At 40.6% G+C, this 12,974-nt stretch overlaps 1 protein-coding gene across 3 annotated transcripts in view; it reads right to left on the bottom strand.

The window, feature by feature from the left end:
* The window catches only part of WDFY4 (WDFY family member 4), a 146,891-nt gene extending 142,669 nt beyond the window's left edge, over nucleotides 1-4,222 (bottom strand). The window contains exon 1 of one of the 3 annotated variants that reach the window (XM_087764449.1): nucleotides 4,115-4,222. The gene's annotated coding sequence lies outside the window, so the exon portion shown is untranslated. Of the gene's footprint in view, nucleotides 1-3,681; nucleotides 3,891-4,114 lie in introns of those variants that run through there. The other 2 variants (XM_087764451.1, XM_087764450.1) reach the window with 2 other exon arrangements.
* Nucleotides 4,223-12,974: the final 8,752 nt, after the last annotated feature.

Here is a 12,974-nt window from a genome sequence, read left to right as displayed (position 1 = left end):
TAACTAAAACACTGAGTCAGATCTCCTGCACTACCAATACATACACCCCTTAAAATACATTTTAAAAAGGACTATTACGAGCCTGGTTTAGAAATTATGAGCCAACACTAATACTATATTTGGGATTCTCTTCCTTTGCCATCCATCAGCTATGCAGCTTGCTTACTGTTTGCATCCTGCCCACTGCAAGCCAGATGAACCAGTTTCACTTCCACACTCATGCAGTAGCTCCATACTGCAGAGATGAAGAGGGTGACATTATCTTGTCACTGTACACCACACCACCTGCAGCAAGCTGATGGTCCCAGCAGACACCTACGCTTGGATGCAAATGCTGATCCTTCACACTACAGCAGAGGGTAACTTATTCCTTATTCTACCATAGTCCATACTCTGTCCTTCACTAGGAGATGAAACACTATGAAATTTTTATCAGTCTCCAGCGATGTCAACCTGGAACTTCCTACCTCAACAACATTTTGTGTGTTACGCTGCTGTTGTTTTCCTTAATTATCTGTGTTAAGACAACAGCCCTGTGAGCAGAAAAAGTGTGATGACTGTCTGCACAGAGTAAACAGGAAGACTCTGTTCCTCATGACTGTGTGGGAGTTACATTTGTCATATGTTATACTTAACCCTGGTATGGGATTTCGGCCCACTTGAGTCATTGTGAAGCTGTACAGTGTGTTGAGAAAACCTCGGTATGGTTCTAGGGTCTTCAGTGAGAGTTACTTTTTCAATGAGGCTGCTCTTGCATCCCAAATGGCACCATTCTCTTCCTAAGGGAAATCTCTCACCTTGGAAGCTACTCTGCTAAGCCTAAATCAGTGCTAAGTAACAAGTAACTCACTCCCAGTGCCTACATTCACCTTGGTCATTTGTATAGAGCAGCCCAAAATCTTGTACACAGGTATTTTACAGATGGTGAAACTGAGGCATGGAGAGGTGAAATGAAGTGCTTACACTGGCCTCACAAGGTCAGTGACTGACCAGTCAACAGCACTGCTTGAACTGCACTGCACTGAATGGCACTGCAAATGTGTTTGCCAATTTTCTCTCTTTCTATTCATAATTTCCTTAGCAGGCCTTTCTTACTGGTGACACAGCTAAGGCAAGCAGGGCTGGTCACTCAAAAAATTCTCACTCTATGAATCTATGTAGTAAAAGAATTCTTCCTCTCTCCACAGAAAATATTAAAACCAGATATGCACACACAATTTCATTAATGAAGACCTAATTGTAACAGACTATGTAAGGCATTTGAGTGTACATGGAAATCTTTAATCTCCAGAAGTACATGAAAGCAAAATGAGGATTATGATTTGCCTCCTTATTTACTCCAACTGTCTAGCCTACAAGAGGCATATTAAACTAAATATCAGACCTCTAGTATTAGTCTGTTGTCTCCACTTGCACTATCTGCTTTAAATATTCCTCCTCCTAACAGCCTTTTCTTGCACCTACAATTTCATTTGGACTTCTAAATCCTTTGCGTTGTCTGTTCCTCTTGGACAATAACGATTCTTCTAGACCAATCACAATATCACAGGGTCCAGCATTCAAGTATCTTTGGTATTAATGATAGTTTAGATATTTTGAAAAGGTCTTATATGTTGGCTCTCTTCTACATCCCACCATTTGTCCTTATCCTCAGTGTAAATTAACGGCTTATTTCAGTTTTGATAAGTTATAAATATCACAATGATACAAAAAGTAAAGTCTAAGTAATAAAGATTTTAAAAGACATGAAAGTGAAAATATATCAAATAAATCTGATGCCATCATTCAGCAAGTAGCGTCAGGTAACAGAGAGGAAGTGGAACTTATTCATGTATTTTCCCTTTTGTTCTAAATGAAGCTTGTGTGAAATCACACTGCAATGTGGCTACGCCTTTTCAGACTGATAAGAAAAAAGGGAAGAAAGGCCTGACCAAAGCTGGCAGGAAGACAAGCAGAACGCTGATACTAAAAGCTTACTGGCTGAACAAGCATGATTTTTTAAATGACATTTTAATTATATTTATCTGGGATTAACTCCTCCAGCAGTCCAAAGAATGATCCCATACAGCTACAAAATCCCAATTTGCACCAAGATCAAGAAGTTTACTTATACATCTAAAAATCATTTGTTGTCAGAGAAGGGTCTCATGGCAAGATGGTTGACCAAAACATAATCAAGTCTCATACCAAATTTCAGAGTTTGATCCACTTTTTATGGTAAGTATCAGCAAAAAATGTCAGATATTTGAGTCTACCTGGAAATCTCTCATCACCAAAAGTACATGAAAGCAAAATGAGGACTACAATTTCCCTCCTTATTTATTCCAACTGTCCAGATGACAAGAGGCATATTAAACTAAATATCAGACCCCTAGTACTAGGACTACCTGCTTTAAATATTTCTTCTCCTAGTAGCCCTTTCTTAACTATTAAAACCCAGGATTCTGGTGGCTATCAGAAACACATGGCTCACAGCACCCCAAAAACCCAGTATGATACCTCTTTATACTCCCTTCCTTTCCTTGGCAGCCAAGATAAATCTGTTCATTAAACAGTCATGCCAGTCAATCATTTTAAACACTAAAACCACGGACACCACTACCTCCCCAGGAAAGCTGTCTGATGCCATAACAGACCCAAGCAGTAGGAGGCATCACTTATTTCTTTTATGAACCATCTTATTTCACAAATTCTAGTTCTCTCCCAATTCAATCACGACCTCCGTCTTTGTGGCTCACACCACTCTGTGCTCACAGGAAATGACAGTACCTCAGAATAAACACTGTGCCAGACACTGTCCATCTAATACTTTCTTACCTCTGTCCCTCCTAATCACCTCGGTTCTTCCTCCCTGAGCTCCCTCTGCCTTTCTTAAATTATCTACACCTATCAGTCCTATGTCTAGTAATCATACTTGACATATTTCATGAGGTAAACCTAAAAACACCATCAAACACTTTGATGCCACTGTATTTATCTTCTCCAATACAAGGACTGCAATGAATTAAAACAAGTTGCAAAATTCAATATCCTACCCACCCTTGCCAGGTCCATTTAATTGTAAATTCTACAGGGAAGGTACTCTCTCTTCCTAAGTTCTGGCACAGCGCTTTATACAATAAGAGCCCAACCTGGCTGGTCCCTTGAAATACAAATAGTTGACAAAACACAAATAACAGAGGGGGTTTAAAACACTTGTCAGCTTAGAGAAGGATGAATACTGTTCAAAGAACAAGTGGCATTTCAGTAGGACACGCCTCCTACTTTTTCAGCAATATAAATATCATTTCAGCTTGTTTCAAGAAGCTGTGACACTATTACTACCAAAAGAGTTGCATTCATTTACACTAGGACTTCATTTGTCCAAGTATATATTTACTTTTTGAGTACATCTAAGTAGGACAAGGCATTTCTGCAGTATAACCTCACAAATCATTAGTTCAGTTTCAAACAGTTAACTGCATTTTCTCTCTCTTTTTGTTTGAAAAGCATCTTCATGCAATCCAAAAGTAGCTATAAAACTGACTTAGGCTCTCCCTCATCTCCCTCATCTCCCTCTCTCTTCATTTTTTCTGTTTTAAAAAGAAGCTTCTAAATATCTAATTGGGAACAGTTTCTTCTCTGACTTGCATATACCCCTACTGCAACCAAGAGAGAAGCACAGATATTGGTTATACTTGCTTTTGAGATGTGGTCCTCCTGGAAGTGAAGTAATGCCCCCATCTCTAGAGCGAACAATGCTTCTGGTCAGTCATGGGCAATATAGTTGCAGCAAACTCAAAGGAACAAGACCAGGACAATTCTGATCATCTCACAACAGCAGCTCATTAGGTAAGGACATGCAGTTAAACCAAATCTAGCAAGTCTCCACTAGCAGCAGCAACAGATATACTCCTCACATCTGCAATACTGTTATCACCCCTAGATTCAAGGATACAAGCAAACTGCTGGTCCTTTTTCCTCCTTGTACTGCAGTTTAGGATGAACTTTGACCGAAACCTTTGCTATTTGAAAATGATCCTACCATAACAAACCAGCTGCAGATAATACTGCAGTTTCCTTCAACAGTTAACAGTCTGTTCCTTTTGCTTTCACAGCAAATCTCTTGACATACCTGGGCTCCTAGATTCAGCAGCTCCTGTTGCAGTCAATAACCACATCCAGAGAAATAAGCGTTACTGCTTCTGCCCTACTAGGAATCTTGGTGTGTGCAGCGGCTCCCACTCTGCTCTTTAAACTTTCCACTGTGAATCACCTGATTAGCTGCTGCACTTATTTCCTGAGGAAAGCAGAAGTGAAAAGCAAAAGAAGCACATGCTTAGGACCCGCCGACCTCCCAAAGCAACTTAGAACAATTCAGCTTACGCATAAACCTGGTAGGCATTGCGTGCTTCTCCCTGGGTCAAGAGTAACCAAGTGTTTTCCCCCATACCATATTCATAAAGAAAAGGAGTGTGTGTATGGGGGTTGTTGTTTCATTTTGTTTTTAAATTTAAGGTTTACCAAACTACTACAGGAATACAGCACCACAAAGCTCATGCTCTCTGTGCAACCTGTGCCCAAAGGACAGACAACAGTTGGAGTCCTTTTTCAAATGCAGTACCCTTAAAATAAATATATTTGAATGCTGAGGTAATGCTAAGTCCTTGACCTCTCTACTAAAATGGTCAAGGCAGCTACTCAGATCAAGAGGCAAACAAGCACTATAAGCTCACTGACAACATAAAGATTAGCTATGGGGTTGGGGGAAGACTACTTCCTAGTTGTCTAGTTGCTTTTTCATTTTCCCTAATAACACATCTGAAAGGCTTTATAGTTGGTTTTTAAGGGGTGGTGGAGTTTAAACATTTTTACACAGGAAATTCAAGTGTTTCCTAAACTGCTTCTCCCTGAGAATTTTATGGTGAACTTGAGAATCAGTGGGATCATGGCCTTACAGTGACTGAAACCTGAGGGGATTTTATCCTAGGTGGTTAAAGCCATCTGTTTTCTGTTAACATCTACTTCACTCAAATGCCTAAAAATTTGTTCAGGAGGAAAACGAACTTTCTCTTCCAGCTAAGCCAGGGCAGTATCCAGACTGGAGACTCCTGATGTTTCTGAAGATAAAAGCAGCAAGTCTTGAACAGACTGATTTCATTGTTTGATAGGGTTAAGTAATAAAACAGGACAGCAATTGCCTATACACTGCAGGGACCTCTCCCAATGCAGCGATGTTTCAGGAATAGAAAAGCCTCAGGGGATTGTTCTCATCCCTTACTGTGGAAATGTATTTATTGAAAGAAAGATCAATAGAGGCAGCAGCAAAATCATGGGTTTAATTCATGCCTTTACAAATTATACCAGGAATTAAGCAGCTCTGTAGTTTTGCTGCAAACAGAAATACACCTTAGATCCCAAGGAAAATAATCCACTCCACTCTGTACAGACAGCAGCCTTAAGTTGACCAGGTTTTGGAAAGCATTAGCTGAACTAAGTATAATCTACAGGGTGTTTTCCAGGCAGATTCAAGGTCACACTATGAGCTACCCACACCCAGGGCAGCTCCAGTGAATGTTGCCTTTGGCCACTTTAGTGAGCCCCACTGAGGCATGCGCAGGTGTGGCTGAGCTCATTGCTGCACCAACATGGCTGCAAGGCCTCTGGGCAGCTCTGAGCACAGGTTGAGCAAGCTCATGCAGCCTGCAAAAGGCTTTGCCAACACATCCACTACTTTTCTGCCTTAGACCATTCACATATTAGCAGATACTTTCCCAGTTGCAATCTAGCCAAAACCACAGTGGTGAGATGAATGGCAGAAGCACAGAGACACAGAAGAGAATATTAATACCAACCCAGAGAGAACATCATTGTTTTCCCTTTCCTAACTCAGAAACAAGCCTAAATGTGCTCCATTTCCGCCCTTTTAGTGTCAGTTTAAAACCACAAAACAGAAGGTCATTTGCAGAAGCCCATCCATGCTGTTTGATCAGAGATGTTTATTACCCAGGAGCCCCTCCTATCCAGCGGTGCCCCCCTCACTTGATGCTGTCAGGACTCAAGCAGCCACAAAGTCATTAGTAGATTTTTAATCCACAGAGCAGAGGAAGCACCATTTCTGTTTTTCATTCTGCGCTAACTGCTGATAGGACTGTAAGTCCGGAGTTTCAACATGCCCTCCCACTTAATCTCTGCTTCACTGGAGCAAAACAGCTGTAACCAAATTATCTGTAGTAAAAATAACTCAAGGGGAAAATACAACCCAATAGCTAACGTAGTAGGAGACAGTCCTACAACGCCCTTTGTCAGTTTGGGCTGTTTATATTAACAACCCCTGGCACTGTGCCTCCACCTACAAAAATTGAGAGAAAAATCCTTCTTCGTCCTTTTTCCCCCAGTCTCACAGGAAAAAAAAGGCATGTCTCCCACATACTTGCATTTCTATCTATAAGCAGGGCACCTAGGTCAGAGGAACCCTCATCTTGGTTTACAGTTTCTAGAATGGTGATACTGATTCACATTATCAAGTTATGTCCCTTATGTTGATTCTTATTAAACTTCTCTCTTCTTTGCCACTCTAAACTCCACACACAAGTGGAAAAACCCTATTTCATGCCTTTACAGTAATGATGCCACCCACACTGAGGTATCTTAGTTATCTTAGTGGTCCAGAATGGCTAGAAGCACAGCACTTCTCCAGCTTGAGGCTGGAGGTCAGCTCCAACAGCAGGTTTCTCCTGAAATCCAATTCACAGTACATTTCAGCTGCATTAGATTCACCAAATGGGCTGACTGGTTACACCAAGAGCAAACATGTCCTCTGGCAATTGCTGTGCAGTTGCCATTGCCCAAAGGGTTGATGATAGTTCAGCCTAACTGCAAACCCAAATGGAATGGAGTTTTGCGGAAAAGCCTGTATTTCTCCCTTCAGCAAGTTTCTCTCCATGTAGACATAAGAAACAAAATGCAGCTGATTTTGCTGAGACAATACATTTTTCTGCTGCACATTCATAACCTTCAGTCTAGAAAAAAAGCCAGTTAAATGCATGTCCCTTTCAACATTGCAAAGTGTCTAAAAGTTGAGCTAGCTGCAGGGTTTTTTCTACTCTTCATCTTTCCTGCTAAAATCCAGCTATCTTCTTTCTTTTTTCTTGATAAAAAGAATGTTGATTAAAAAATGTTCATCAAATCATTTTTAATTTCTTTAGCATCATAAAGGGAAGCAGCACTGTTTCATTTTCCTCCCCTATCTTCAATGGCAGAACAGAAGCTGACAGAGAGACCGCAGAGAAAGGCAATTCAAAAATTTAAACCATCTGCTCAACCATTATTTTCACTCATCATTTTTCTCAGTAAACCTTGAAATCTGCAATGAAGGAGGCATTCGGCTCCTTCAGCAAATCTTCCCAAAGAAGCAAAAGCAGCGGGCCATGAAGCGAAAAGCTGCATGACTGTGAGCTTGAGCAGCGCAGCTCCTCTCCCTCTGGCACACACCTGAGGGGAGGCCTGGGGCAGCAGGGAAGGCCGCCCCACCTCTTCGGCCAGGTTTTCCCTGGAGGCCAGAGCCCTGGAGAGGCGGGAAGTAGAAGTCAGCTCCTGCTGGTGCTGCCGGGCAGCCCCACCCTGGCCCAGGACCTTTGAGAGGCGACCTTCCCGCCCGGGCCTGTCGCCCACAGGCAGCACCTCTGAGGTAAATAAGGCAGCACATACTGATGCATGGCCACCCTATGCAGATCGTAAGGTAACTTGCATATTTGTACACCTGCAGAGATAATTAAACTTCAGCTTTAAATTAAATGGAGCTCATGCTGATGAAGCCATGAGACTGGTAGCTGGTAAAGACGTACAGCTTATCTGTGAGGCAACGAATCCCTGCCTATTGCCTGCCAGCACCCCTTGGACCTAAGCACTCTTAGTCTGGATCGGGAGGTCTAGTTACACCACTGACTACTCTGGCACCATGGCTGACTGGCTGTAAAAAGACAGAGCAGTTTGCAGTGTCAGTGCTGGAGTCGAGTTCCTAACTTGTCTCAGGAAAGGGATCCATTTCCTTCTTCTGGCGTTTCTGCCTAAGCAAGGCCAGGCAGTCTACAACCCATCCTCTGTGCCTCCCGGCATCCAGCCTGCACCGTGGCACTGGCAAGGTTTGATCAGTAGTAGCAGTGTAACATGATAAGGATAATTTGTCACATGAAATTCTGCTATTTCAAAACATTTTATTGGAAATTTGAACAAATTCCCTCCATCAACAAAAATCTGTAAATCAAAATGGGATTTTTTTCCAATGCTTTTGTTGTTTAAACAGGAATGAACCACATATATGCAATATATATTCACACGTAGATTCAATAGCCTGCATCTTAGAGGTCAGGTAAGTGAAGTGGTTTCCAGCCTTTTCCCATCTGTGCAATCCTGAAGTACTTTCCTATGAACTCTTACACAGCAAGTGTAATTCTGCTGCTTGACAGTCCCCCGTTTTGCTCATCTTCTCTGGCTCCTTTAAAAGTAGTCAGTGGTGGTGGTGGAGGGGGGAATCACTGGACTATACAATCACAGAAATACCCTAAATAATTTTAAACTACCTTTTTTAAAATTCTGTGCATAACTAAATGCCACCAAAATTATTCCAGAGTTAGTAAAACAATATCAACTTCTAAAAACACAGGAAAGAAGAAGCCATATTTAAAAATTGGTTGTAACAGAAATGAAAACATTCTTGTTTGAAAGTGTCAGAACCAAACATCTTGATCAAATGAACAGAATCTTTTTTTTTCCCCAAAGAAAGGAAGTATCAAATATGAAATTTCCTCTGGGAAGCTGCTATTTTGATTAAATGCCACCTACTGACTAGAAAAATCTTGTGCAAGAAAGTTTTTAAGGCAGCTTGACTGAACACACGATCTCCACACTAGAAGGCATGTTAGTCTAATGAGATTGAGGAAGTGGAAAAGCTAATGCAAAGTATAATGGCATACCATTTCTCCCCCCTCCTGTACCTCAGATTAACTTTCTACTACAGGATACACAGGAATGAACTGTTTTCATGATCAACTCAAAAGCTGTCAAATGAAAGGATCATGATACAGAAGTTCTGCAGGAATATTTACAAATATTTACAAAACAGAAAGGTAGACTTTAACACATAGCCCTTACCAGAAAATACCACTCTCAGACACAGCCTCAGACAAAAGCATGCGATAAAATTACATAAATATATATTGATCAAGACCTTGGAAGATTTACTCTTCTCACTCTTTGCAGAAGTAGCACCAAAACCTCTGCAGACAGTACCACTTTCTTGAGTCTCAGAAATTGGTCCTAGTTCCTGTTTAACACTCCGCTCTGTGCAAGGATGTTGTGTAGCTTGCACAGCCTGCAGCAACTCTCATTGTCATCTTAGAGGAAATAGGAAGCCTGAAGTTCAGGCTAAACAAATTAAGCAAAATCCTTGCAACACAAGTATAAGAGCAGACATATTTCTATCTCTGATGTGTCCCCTACTAACTACTATTATTTTTCCTTTTGCAGCTCCCAAATCTATTTATAAACTGCTCCTGTGACCTTGCTCTTCTATAAGCTGTGCTCCCACAGAGATTCTGCATGTGTCCAGGAAGGCTGCTTTCCCACAGGGATAACTACTCAGGTACCTTCAAATAGCTAATAAGCAAGCTTAATGAGCTGTCACATCCTATGCATGGATAATTATGCCCGGCTTTTCTACAAATGTTCTTCTAGCTTTCTGAACTGGACTCATGTATCTTCGCCTCTCTTTAATTCCTTATTTACAGAACTAATACTCCAGTTGCATTTGGTTGCTAGCTGTTGCCATGTTACACAAAATTCTGGACAGAAGGAATGGAGACAAACTGATGAAAGCAGTAGTTTTGCTACCTGGTGTGCTCTGGTTTAAAAAACAATTCTTGAAGCTGAGCAGCTTCTCTGCAGACTGTGGTTGCCTTTTTTCCTAGGAAAGGACTGCTTTTAGAGTGTTCAGATAACTCTGTTCTAGGCTGGTAAATAATAAGAAAAATCTCCTTAATCTCTACTTAATTTATAGCCAGATTCTACAATAGTGTTTTCTTTTGTGCTAGGAACTTAGCCTGTAAGGATACACAAAATTGCTGCTGCTGCTGCTCAGCAGAGAGGTAATATTAGACTTGAAATTAAACCCTAGCGCTAAACACATAGAAATACTTTGTTAAAGAAGCAAAGTAGAGCAACAAGAAACTAGTCATTGGCCATGTGATCATTTGTAAGCTCAGTGTATTCAGCAGAACTTGAAAGCACAGCTTTCGAATTTGAAGCAGAGGCTGCTACCACATGGAGTAAAGGAGGAACTGGTAAAAGAATGCAGTAGTTAACTTGCGGAGAGGCTCACCGCAAGAGGGAAGTGCAACAGGGTCCTCAGCAGCTATGTGTCAGATAGGAGTCCCTTTTGCTGTAATGCCTTTCCAGGCTGGAGAGCAGTGGCTCACAGCTGATAAACTGGCAAATTCCTTCTGTAAGGTTGCGTGTTAGGATGCCAGTTCAGACACAGGGTCTCTAGGGCTGTCTCTGCCTGAAAGAATTGCCTCTCTGTAAGCAGGGAAATGTGAATGGCAGGCTTCACATGGAGGTCTAAGAAGGCTTATTCAGTAGTAAGAGTTGTTAAGGTGTCTAAAAAACAGAAAACAGTCATGAGATGAAACTTAAATAATTGTTCTGTATCTCAATGCATCGGTCACTACACAATGCTTAGAGGAATGTGCAGATGCCTCTAACTTGAAGGAAGCAGAAATCTACCTTGTAAAAGTCTGGCACCGATATACATTCAGAATGTAAGCTGCAAGGTTTGTCCCCTTCATGCCAACTAGTAGCAACAAACTAGTACCAGAACCTGTGGTCAGACCATTGGAAGAGTTACTAGTGCAAAAAAAATGGTCAAAGTCAGTCCCATGCCTTGTGTTTTATTCTGCACGACTGGAGGAGTAGTTCAGAGATGGGATCCATCTTAAAAGCCATCCCAAATGCACAGATGACAAGTGTATGACTAAATGCAGACATGCCAGGCTCCAATGGTACTTTTATTTCTATTTAAGTTCTTGTCTTTTTTCATTTCCATTAAACTTTTATTTTCTATTTTTATTTCATATTTTTTGCTCAAATGAGATGAGAATAAAGCTGAAAAATTCCAACAGCCTGCCTTTGCCCAATACAGGCATTCCTGCCAGAGATATTCAGAGCTCTTCCTTTCCCACGCACCTATTTTGTCCGTACAGACCATAAATATGAAACTATATCTTGCAGCTTTTTAGCCTCTGCCCCAGCTCCAGACAGTACCTGGTTTGTGGGTCTCAGCGGTAACATGGGCAGTCTTCGTTCTGAGCATCCTTTGTGTTGGCACCTTCCTCTCCGAGCGTCACCAGGTGGCAGTACCACAGAAGGGCTTTTAAGGTCTGCTGTTACATGAGGCAGCAGAAACTATACATAGCTGCAGGTACGCAGTTCATTTTCATGTTGTAATTGCAGCTTCCATTTCTTTTCCTCAGTCCATCTTAAACAATGAGACAGGAGAGTATCACAGCACAAAATATAACGACTTACTTTGCTGTTTATTTACTTTCAGCAATTTGAGCATTTATAGGATTACATTTTCATACTCACACCAGCCTCTGGAATGGACAGGTTTCAGTTGGGCACCCAGCAGAGAAGCCACTTGGAAAACAGTGGTCTACTTTGACCCTCTCACTCTAGGGGCATAGATTATAAAGGTGTCAGCATGTAGCAGGGCAGATAAAAGATTGTGAATGAAGAATGGACCTTTAGGGTGAAGCAAATTACTTGTAAATTGGGTCAGTTTTGGCAAAGGAAAAAAAATAAGGTATATTTAATAGAAGAGGTTTTTTCAATACTTTTAAAATTAAAATAGTTGATGTTTTGTTTTGAAAAGGCATTTTTCATTTAAACATTGAACAAAAATATTAGCAAGGCTAAATAAAACATAACATAAAATAGAATATCCTGAGACAAGTGTCATTTGTGGGGAGTTAATTTTTAGAAGATTATTTCATTGTTTTTAAACAAAAAAATCCTATTCATACACCTTTAATGAACAGTTCAGTTCTGTCTCTGTAAATCCAGTAATATAGAGCTTTTCAGTACATGTTTTTTTCCCAAGCTGTAAATTCCCTGCAAGAGCACAAGCTTAGGAGCTGTCCTGCTAAGGATTTAGAACCATGGGGTTTTTTTGGTGCTACGAATTTCTGATTTTCAAATGAAGTATCTCTATGCAGACTCATTACATTGCAGCTGCTATGAGTGGACAACCTCCACAGGAGATCGTATCTGAGAAGACATTTGTATAAATACACAGTTGAATAGTCCAAATAATTCTGCTCCACATGTTAATATTGGGGCAGAGAAAGGGAAGAAATATTTGTCATCTTCCAGGAAACAGGTTTTACATGTTTACCAATTGCCAAAATTAAGACCGCTTTTATTAGGATTATATCTGCTCTAAACTGAATGCTGATTTTAAAAGACTATGATCCCTAAATTATTTTTCCCCCATGGAAATGCTGACATCATTATTTAAAAAATAAAAATGCTTTTCACATTTTTCTGTTACATTTTGATCCAAAAATATTTACAGGAAGAAATTTTCAGGTCACATTTTTGCTTAATAAGTAATGTTATTTAAAACTCATTTTATTGGGCATTTTTCTTCCATACATCTTGAAAAGTTTATCAGAGAGGTCAGTATTACAATCTCCATTTCACAGGCTGGAAACAGTGACATTAATAATTGAAGTGACATACCCAGAGCCACATTGCCAGCCAGTGGCAGAGCCACAGGTATTATCTGGGCCTCCAAAATCCAAGTCCAGAAGTCATTAATAATTACAACTCTATTTTAGTTTCATTATTTTCTCCCCCTCTGCTTAAAATGATTTGAAACAGAAGAAAAATGGGTTAGTGTTAAAATAACAGCACATTTGACATTTTTAGCTCCCTTC

Source organism: Nipponia nippon, unplaced genomic scaffold (genome assembly GCF_047370975.1).
Source record: "Nipponia nippon isolate SJK-2023a ecotype South Korea unplaced genomic scaffold, ASM4737097v1 scaffold_3, whole genome shotgun sequence".
Classification (NCBI taxonomy): domain Eukaryota; kingdom Metazoa; phylum Chordata; class Aves; order Pelecaniformes; family Threskiornithidae; genus Nipponia; species Nipponia nippon.
Note: the sequence above shows the minus strand (reverse complement) of the source record. Positions and strands in the feature narration are given on the sequence as shown.